Source organism: Solea solea, chromosome 16 (assembly GCF_958295425.1).
Source record: "Solea solea chromosome 16, fSolSol10.1, whole genome shotgun sequence".
Taxonomy (NCBI): Eukaryota; Metazoa; Chordata; class Actinopteri; order Pleuronectiformes; family Soleidae; genus Solea; species Solea solea.
Window position 1 is genome coordinate 3850883 of NC_081149.1, and position 10318 is coordinate 3861200.

The window sequence follows — 10318 nt, forward strand, 5'->3', positions numbered from 1 at the left end:
GCTTTGATTCTTGGAAGCTGTTACTACACGCTCAGATTAGAGTATAACAGCAGCAGCTTCCTGTGCTGGATTGTGATGAATTAGACAATAAGTGGTCGGATTAGCAGCGAAGTTGACATCCATCGCTTCAATCTCGGCTCTTTGAGATCTCTTTTCATTTTCCCTCGAGCTGTGCTTGGGTGTAGGAAGGGAAAGAGATGGATGTGATGTTGATGAGAGCGAGGCTGGCTTTGATGGCGCGAGCTCAGGTGTGTTGGATTTGTTCAATGAACACCTTCTCAAATCAGTCAGTTTGATTTATTTATTTTAGTTAGATTGCTCATACCTGAAATATTGTCTTCCGGTTTTGTTGGTGTGTTCACCAGGCTTCAGGTGAACCAGCTGTAAGTTATGTGTGTGTGTGCGTGTGTGTGTGCGTGTTTCCTTTTGTCTCGTTCCGCTGTTTTATTTTCTTTTTGCGTGTATCTGTTCTTTAATTGTTTCACTTCCAGATCTCAGGAAAAGAGCTTCCAGGTTATTTCAACTGATTGGCAGGCACGGTGTGTGTGTGTGTGTGTGTGTGTGTGTTCTGTAACACAGGAATGTTTTCTGTCTTGTTTCGTCCAGCCCACTTTTATGACTTGGTTTCCCGTCTCATTTCCTCCCTGCGGCGCACACGGCCTGTTTTCCTCCCTTCCCTACAGCCAACTGACCCACACAGACACACACTGTCTCTCTCTCTCACACACACACACACACACACACACACAGACACATCTGCAGGTCTGTCTTGTCCACCATGGTCTCCAATTTGTCGCCATCTCAAATATCAAACACCTCTCCTGGAGGGATTCCTCTTTTTCCTGCACATGTAGCCTTGACTGTAGTTGTAAGGACACTCAATGACATGCCACACTTACTCTAACCTTAACCATAATAACCTAATATAACCTTAAACCTCCATACATTAAAAAGCCAGTCTAACTCCTCACAGCAGAAATGTCCTTAATAGTATAATTTATGCTGTTGTCAGCTTTGTTCTCGTGTTTTTGGTCTTCTGTCCAAACCCAGAGCGTGTGTTTTTTTTTTTCTCCTCGGAGCTGCTTTCATTCACAAACACCCTGTTCTTTTTTTTTTCTTCAAACCGCATCTGTATCTCGGTATCTTGTGGTGGTGTAAAGTTATGAGACACACTGCTGAGGCTGAGTCACACCAGACTCCCACAACAAGCCAACACACGCCAAGTGGTGTCTACAGGATGTTTGTGTTATAGTGGCGTGGATGTGGCCTGAAAACACTTATTCTTAAAATAATAATAATAATAATGATGATTATAATAAGAATAATAATTTAAAAAAGAATAAAGTTCTGAATAATAACATTTAGCATCCTGTAAAAAAAGTGACACGTTTTTATTGGAAAAGTAACATTTCAGAAAAGTTCTTACAGAAGTAAATTTTGTAATAATCCTAACAAAATAGTATTACTATAACTTTTGTGAACATGTACATTTCCACAAAAGGATAATTGCGCAGTGACGCGTATGATCATCTACACACTACTAATATAGCTTCAAAATACTCATGTAGTTTAAGTTTAAATGTTAATAAAATGAATGAAATTCATTTTAAATAGATAATAAAAAATAAGCTGAACGATGAAGAGAGGGAATTAAACATTATATAGACATATGTGCGTAAAACTGATCATTGTGGAAAGCCACAATGATAATAAGACACAATATTATTATTATTATTATTGTTTATTAACATTTGAGGTATTCATTTATTTAACTGTTATTTCCATTTACGCACGAGGAATCAACACACACACAGCTTACCCTACTAGCCCTAAACCTAAAACCAGGTCTAAACCCCAAAACAACCCATTTAAAGATATGAGGATCAGCCTAAATGTCCTCACAAAGCTACACATACAAGAACACACACCGAGTAATGAAATTGTTTTGATCTAACACTCTCATTATTATTAATAATAATGAAATGATTTGCCTGTGTAAAAAAACACTTGCAGATGAGGCGTTCAGTGTCATCAGCTCTTCCTCTCATAGACAGTGCAACGTTGAGGTTCTAACTTTTCTTTTCTTCCCCTCAGCTTTGAACATATGAACTGTGCGTGTAAACCCACTCCCGTTTTTACTCTGTAGGTGAGCGCGGACGAGCGCTGACACATTCCTGTGAATATCAGTAACACGTCTGACTGGGGAACACTGCTCTCTTTACTCTCCCTCCATCTCCGACCTCCACTCCACTGCACTGCACACGTGTGACCACTAACTGATCTTTACAGTGGAGAAAATTCCAGTTAATCAATCACAGTTACATCCCTTCCTTTCAGAGCCAATAAATAAGTAATATTGTTATGAACAGTCATCCAGCATATACAGTCATGGTGTCAGATGATAGGTGCGAGTCTGAGGAGACATGCTAGCGTCTAAAGCTCTGTAACTGAATAACTGTGGCAGCGTGTAAGCAGCATTTTAGTGTCCATACAGCCGTGGGGTTGTCTCAGTGGGTCTGATTTAGGACCAGTAGCTGCAGTTCTGTCTACACTCTGTCCATTTGTCTTAAATAAAATCCTCCTCAGACACAATAATACGCAGCCACACTAAAGAGTGCTATAGCATAGCGTTTGTATTGAATTTTACAATTCCTTATCTGCACGTGCTTATGTTTAATTAAGTAGTGAAAGAGTTGCGGGACTCTAAGAACAAAGAAAACACACCGTAAACCCAGGTCAGATTTATGGTTGTTTTTTTTTAATATGGTGCTTAAAACTATTTAAAACCTTCATTTAAAATATGAATTAATAATTATTAATATCATAAACAGATAGGAAACACACAGACTTACAATACGTGTACTCTATTCTGTAAGAGGTCCTTATTATTGTTGTTAATGTGAATGATGACATTGTGTATTATAGTAATATAATTCCATTATTTATTGGATAATTATCCATATAATAAAAAGCACTGCAGTGTGTGTGTGTGTGTGTGTGTGTGAGCGCGCACGCGCGCATCAGGAATCAAGGAGCTCAAGTCAGGGTCATATAACTTTATTGAACATATATTGTAAATATTTGCGTACAATTACATATACATTAGTCACATACCACACATTATTATTATTATTATTATTATTATTATTATTATTACTGTCCACATCGTATAGCAATATCAGCTCGACTGCATAATAAATATAGGGCTTTTAAAAAAAAGTGAGACATAATTCAATAATAAATAAATAACAAATAATCTAAAAAAAAATCAGATGTGGAAATCATAACCTTGTGTAATTGTGTTTGACATAAACAGTGACATACACACTCTCTCGTGTATGGACAGTGTGCAGTACACGTTCAGCCTCAGCAGCCCGACGTTGTGCCGTCCTCTCAAAACGCTCTGACGCCATCTAGTGTTGGTTCGACAGCAGTAGAAGAAAAAGAGACTCCAAACAAACATGAAGATGCAAATAAAAATACACAAAGCAAACACTAAATGTATTTATACTTTGACTTTATTCACGCAAACATAGTATGCTACTGTGCTTCAATGTGAAGTGTGTGTGTGTGTGTGGGGGGGGGGGGTTGCCAAGCTGATGATGTGTGTGTGACTTTACTTTGTTTTTCCTCTTCGGAATGAAACCGGAGCAGGCAAGTAGAGAACGTGAGCGTCTTTAAGAGCGTGGTTATTTGGTTCTAGTGCGTTATCCTCTCACCTTAACCATAACCAGTTAATGCCTGACCGTAACCTAACCACAATTCAAAGCTTAGCCGTTATACCTAACCAGTTCCCCCTAGGAATGAGGTTATGCCTCATTAAGACCAGGTTTTTGGTCTCCATGAGGACTACTGGTCCTCACAAGGTCAGTGTGCTTATGCCAGAAAAGGCATACAAACACACCAAGGTTACACTGTGGGAAATGAAGCGTGGACAAAGCCATGCGTGCATAACAAACGCTGATGTGTTGTGCGTGCGAGAAACATTTGCATGTCTGTGTGTTGCAGAAGCCGTGAATGTAACAATGTGATATTTGTTGTGCGCGTGCGTAAACCAATAACTCGTCCCTTGCTCACGTGACTCCCTCCATCATCTTCTTCTGTAGATCTGCTCCTCAAATATATATATGTATGTATGTATGTAGCCTATGTATGTATATGCACTCGGTCAGGTGTGTGGGTGCATGCGCGCGTGATCATTATTAAAGTCCCACGGGGAAGGAACGCTGTGGGGCGGAGGGGAAGGCAGTAATCTACGGTGTGTGTGTGTGTGTGTGTGTGTGTGTGTGTCGTAATTTACGGCGCCGGCATCATCTGACTTTAATCCGGCGTTCAAAATCAACTCGAGCGCATTAAGATCAGATGGAAAATCAATACCCCCCTCCTCCTCACCCTGAACCTCCCTCCCCCTCCTCGCCCCCTTACCTCCCCCTACCTCCCCCTCCACCTCTCATCTATTTTCTTTTCTTCTTGGCATCCAAGCACCTCGATGAGATTTTCTGTGCCGCGACGGCGAGATTATGATTATTTTCAGGGAAGGAATTTATTATTCTTTTTCCAGGGGGAACGACATTCATTCATTCATTCATTCATTCATTCATTCATGTAATCATATTTTTTGATTGATTGATTTTTTTGTTTTGTTATTCAAATCAAAACAATGTTAGTTATCTCGCCAAGCACGCGCACAGTCGTGTGGTGGACAAATGTAATTACAATTAAAGATAATAGGTGATTAAAATAATAATTTAATACAGATCTGTAATAATTACAACAAATATAAGTAACTCACGTGCACCTGAACGTGCGCGTGCCCGTCTCTTCCTCTTCTTATTTGGCAGAAACTCGTTGAAAAACAAGCGGCCGTCCCCGTGATCCTGCATTCATTCATTCATTCATTCATCCTTGCGTTAATTTTTAACTCGTCCCGCGGCGCTGTGTTTCTGCTGCTGCTGCTGAGGCCGCGAGCAGGAAAAGGGCTCGCGCTCATGCGCCGGCAACAGACCGGTGAACTGACCCGGAGCACGAGCTCACGGTGCCGTGAAGGACACAAGTCAGCTACCCTCACGCTGCCTGGAAACGATTAATACATTAAAACAAACAAGTGCCAAAAAAAAAAAAAAACTGACCATGCAGTTTCTTTCTGTTTGTTATTAACTCGCGCAGGAGAGGTTTGTCAGCGCGCGCTCACACACAAACACACACACACACGTATCCCGTCCAACTATTTATATTACAATATCGTTTAAATGTATCATTTAACTCATATCTTCTATTTCTTACTAAAGTTTAGTTCTGTTATTGTAAATGAATACATTTTGGGATCAATAAAGTAAATCCATGAATCTATACCTACTATTGTTTGTGTCCATACTGGTGTAGCCTATACTTCCTTTAACTTTTTTTTTTGTATGCACTACTCAACAAAGATGCGCGCCCATTTAGAGTCTATATTATTTCACACTTTTATTCCCATAACCCGCCTTGAATTAGTGATGTAACGTTACTGCTTGTTTCCCCTAGGATACACATTTTACTTTAGGAATTGCATTACATTTCAAATTGAGTGACTTTTTAAAATGAGTCTCAACATTGAAACACATCTAAAACAAGTTGCAAAAAAATATTACTATAATAAAAAAGTAAGGGAAAGGTATATGTATATGTATATATACATACATATGTATATATATATATATGTATATATATGTATATACATACATATATATGTGTATATATACATACTTTGTATCAGAATCAAAAGTTTAAATCATCAAATCATTAACAGTGAAGGTTTAATTCTTTATACTGATAATAATGAATGACAAGGAGGTGGTTTGAACTTTCCGCCGGAGCTAAAGTGAACCGCAGATGAACTGTACAGCGTGTGTGTGTGTGTGTGTGCACAGCATATTCGTTTATCTGCTGTTTGCTGCAGGCCTGTTTTTCACTTCGCCACCATTCCTCGGACTTTACAAGGAGTCATAAACGGTCATAAAGCCATAAAAGTCCCGAGGTCTTTCTCTCTCTCTATCACACACAAACACACACGCACAAACACCCCACGCACACATGCACACACGCACGCACACGAGGGGTGAGGAAAAAGTCATAAAGCTATAAAAGCAGCAGTCTCACCCCTTCAGCTTTAATTGTCGATAATCTCTGAAGTTGTTCAGATTCCTGGAGTTCCTTTACAGACTCTCAGCTGTTTACACTCCATCTACACCAACCTGATTTACTGCACAATAACACACACACACACACACACACACACACACACCTACCACCTCCTCAATATTATGTATTATTTTAAAAATATAATTGATTTTCTTCACCTAAGAAGATTATTATTTTCATTATAGGAAAAGTTAAATAGTTTCGCTCATAATATTCTAGAATATGAATTAAATACACAAGTGTAAACTAGTGAGCAGGCAAAAAGAAAGAAACAGCACGTGCCGTTATATGGTTGCATATAGAACTACTGCTAAATTCAAATGTATTTTGTCTTTAGCTTTGTGCGCTCATTTGAGCACCACAGCAGCTTGACTACGGTAAGAAGTAAGGTTCAAGCGTGCATGGTTAACTTGACTATATATTCATCTTCGGGAGGAAATGGTGAAACACAACACAGTGACGGACGAGGTGATCGCTTCCCTTTAAGATAGCATGTGTTCCTCTATTAGCTCATGTCTGTCTGCTGCATCTAACCGGAAACACACACACACACACACACACACACATTTCGCTCCTAGTCTCCGTTTTCCGCCGTTTGGTGTCGTTTGCTGCTGCCAAACTGCAACGCACCTGTAACACACATTAGAACACACACACTAGAACACACACACACACACACACACACACACACAGCTATAGTATGCGCAGACAGGGTCTATGAATATTTCAGCGTGGTCACATGATATTGTTGTCGTCGTAGTCTGCAGAAGAGCTCGGTTGGTCACATTAGCCTCATTATTCCTGTTTTATTACTCTATACAGCTAATACAGCTAATAGCCCATTTAAACTAATAGGATTTAGTTTTTATTGTGGTTTTGGTGCTTTGGCAATTGAGTTAAAACGCGCATATAGCAGACCCACTGGCTTAATGTTAACTTACTGATAAATGTGTGTGTGTGTGTGTGTGTGTTTATATATAAAGCTGTGTTTAGAATAAAACAGGAAAAACAAGAAACTGACAGCTATACATGAATAAAAAGGCCTACAATTACAAGAAAATTCAAGACAATTACAAAAGTCTATATAGTGTATGTTAAGATAGTATACACACTCAGTATGTGTACAATTAATACCTGGTACGTTAATATAAATATTGCATTTCAAAGTAGCTCTGTTCAGAATAAAAGTGACAGCAATAAATAAATAATACACATATAATTACAACAATTCCCAACATAGTTTGATTACAAAAAGTATTTATTAAGTATAGAACATAGTATGTGTATAAATATTTTACATGACATACTTATTTTTACTATTATAGACGCACAGTCAAATACAAACAAGTATATTTATATAAATAAGAGGTCTATACGCAGATATACTCGTGTTACTCTTCTACATTTGCACATTTGTCATACCTGTATCTTTCTTTGAATCAGTTCTATACTTCACTGTAGTCTGCAACAACAGGCTGGAATATGACGATCCATATCAGCTCACTGAACTTTATGAGGACTTTTAAAGTCCCCATGTTTTGCAGCATTTGTTTCAAACGCTCACATCTCACCTGCCAGGGCCTGACACGACTGACGCATGTGTGATATCATTACACTATACTGTACATGTTCAACACGCTGTTGCCCGGCAGCAAATCACTCCACTCTCTATCTAGTGTTACAGTAAGTGCAGACTTTGGCTCAGTTATTAGTGTCCACACTCTTCTTTCTTTCCTTCTTTCTGCTGCTGCTGCTGCTGCTGCTGCTGCTGGATAAATCACAATATGGTGCTCTCGCTCTCTCGCTCTCTCTCTCTCTCTCGCTCTCTCGCTCTCTCTCTCTCTCTACACTGTCTGTCTGTCTTTACCCTGTGGGCTGCTGAGCAAAGCCACAATCATGTTAGGGCCGTGCTGATGCATATGGGCTGGTACTGTTGGTGTGTGTGTGTGTGTATTTATGGATATATATATGTGTATGTATAATGGTATTACCGTGGTGCAGTGGGGGTCCATGGAGGCCATTCCTGTCCTGACTCCTGCCCCGACTCTCTGCTCTCATTAATGATTAAACCGCAGTCAGCTCCAACACAATGCTGCTGCTTCCCGTTCCCACAAAGCGGAGGAAACGGAGCGTCCTGCCACAGAGAGGAGAGGGAGAGAGAGGGGGGAGAGAAAGGGAGAGAGAGAAAGAGGGAGGGAGGGTGAAAAAAATGAAAGTTAGAAAGAGAGAGAGAGAGAGAGAGAGATTCCCCATCTGTCTGTGTGTGATCCTGCACAGACATGGGATTAAACTTATGATGTGGCTCCCTGCTCTGAGTGAGAGATACTTTTTCAAAACAGGAGAGAGAAAGAATGAGAGAAGAGAGGGAGAGAGGGACGGAGGGAGGACACGGAGGAATGTGGAGTAATGTAAAAGTAAAAATAGAGTCTTTGTCTCTATCTGTCAGTCGCACTGTCTGCTGTTTGGACCATACAGACAGACAAGTCCGAGCCTGTAGGGGAAACGCAGAGAAAAGACACAAAGAAACAGAGGGGGACACTTTATTTATGGCCGCGATTATTTTACGACCTCGGCGACACAAACTCCGCTTGTAAGTGCGAATGAAAAGCAGGCCTCGGTCAGCTCTTCCTCTTCTTCTATCACTCTCTCCTCTCTGAAGAAGAACAGAAGAGCAGAAGAAGAAAAATAAAGAAAAACGAGAAACTGTTACTGCTGTAAAACGTCATTTGTAAACGTGAAAAAGTAAATGAGCGGCCTCGAGTATACTAGTAATACTTGTACATAGTAGAAATAGTATGTGCGACACTGTTCATTTTTGATTTAAAATAGTTTTTTTCCACCAGCAAATTCAAAAATGAATGAATGAAAGTATTTGTGATGCACAGCAATTGTTGTTTTATATTAAAAACGATTACTTATATGAACACAAATGTCATGTTTAATTTCCAAAAAATCCAAACGTTTGTCGATGATCAATTTTTGGTAAAATAAAAGTTTTTTATATATTTAGTTAGTTTGAGTTGGAATTTAAGTGTGGCATGAATAAAATATTTACTTCAAAATACAAAATCATACATTGACGACTAAAAAAATGCAGCAAATAATAATAATAATAATATTTAATTATATATATATATATAATATATAATTATTATTATTATTGTTGTTGTTGTTATTATCATCATCATTATTATTATTATTATTATTATTATTATTATGATTAGTATGATTATTATTGTTATTATTATTATGAAATCTAAAGTTTAAATTTAAAGTCTTAGTTTCAGTCGCATGTGCTGGAGATTAAGTAAAGGCGCGAGGCAATAATCAAGGTTGTGGAAACGAAAATGAGAGACAGACAGAAAAAAGTAAACTTTTTTTCTTTTACATATCAGTCTAATCAGTGTCACAGGAAGCAAATGATAATTCACTGCGCGCACACGTTGATCAAACCTGCTTCTGGAAAACCTCAGTTTCCCACTGACACCAATGCACTGCGTGGAATCCAGCGTTTACAGAGCAGAACACACACACAACACACACACTCACAAGGCGTCAAACCCGGGTCATTGTCTTTCATTAATGATTTATCAATAACTAACAGATTATTAGTGAGAAAATCCCTCCCGGATTAGCCATTGGTCATAATATTGTGGATTATGTCTCACTTGTTAAAAAAAAGAAAATATTTCAATATGACTGAAGTAAAAAATACAGATTGTGTAAAAAAAATATTCATGTTGGCGACAGACACACACACACACACACACACACACGCACACACACACACACACACACGCAGGGGGACATAAATCTGCCCACCAACCCAAATCCAACCAATTACACATGTACCTCAATTAGAGACATGCAATGCACAGCTCTCATTATATTATTGGCTGTACATCCTCACCACACACACACACACACACACACGCGCACGTGGAGGGGGACCACACATGACCATGCGCGAGCGCTCATGATTTACGCTCACCAAATTCATTTGAAGACGCTCGAACGGGGAATGTGTTTGTGTTTTTAGTATTATTATTGTTATTATTATTCGGTTGCCTCCGGTGGTGCCGAAGAAACCCCAACAACGCCGCCAACACCACTCCCCCTCTCTCCCCCCTCCCTCTAT

The 10318-nt window shown here is 39.2% G+C and overlaps 1 protein-coding gene across 1 annotated transcript in view; it reads left to right on the plus strand.

Annotated features, from left to right (window-relative positions):
- The first annotated feature begins 10014 nt into the window (after positions 1–10014).
- hoxb6a (homeobox B6a) overlaps positions 10015–10318 on the plus strand; it is a 4748-nt gene continuing 4444 nt past the window's right edge. Inside the window, exon 1 of the mRNA XM_058652846.1 lies at positions 10015–10318. This exon is cut by the window's right edge and continues 1492 nt beyond it. The gene's annotated coding sequence lies outside the window, so the exon portion shown is untranslated.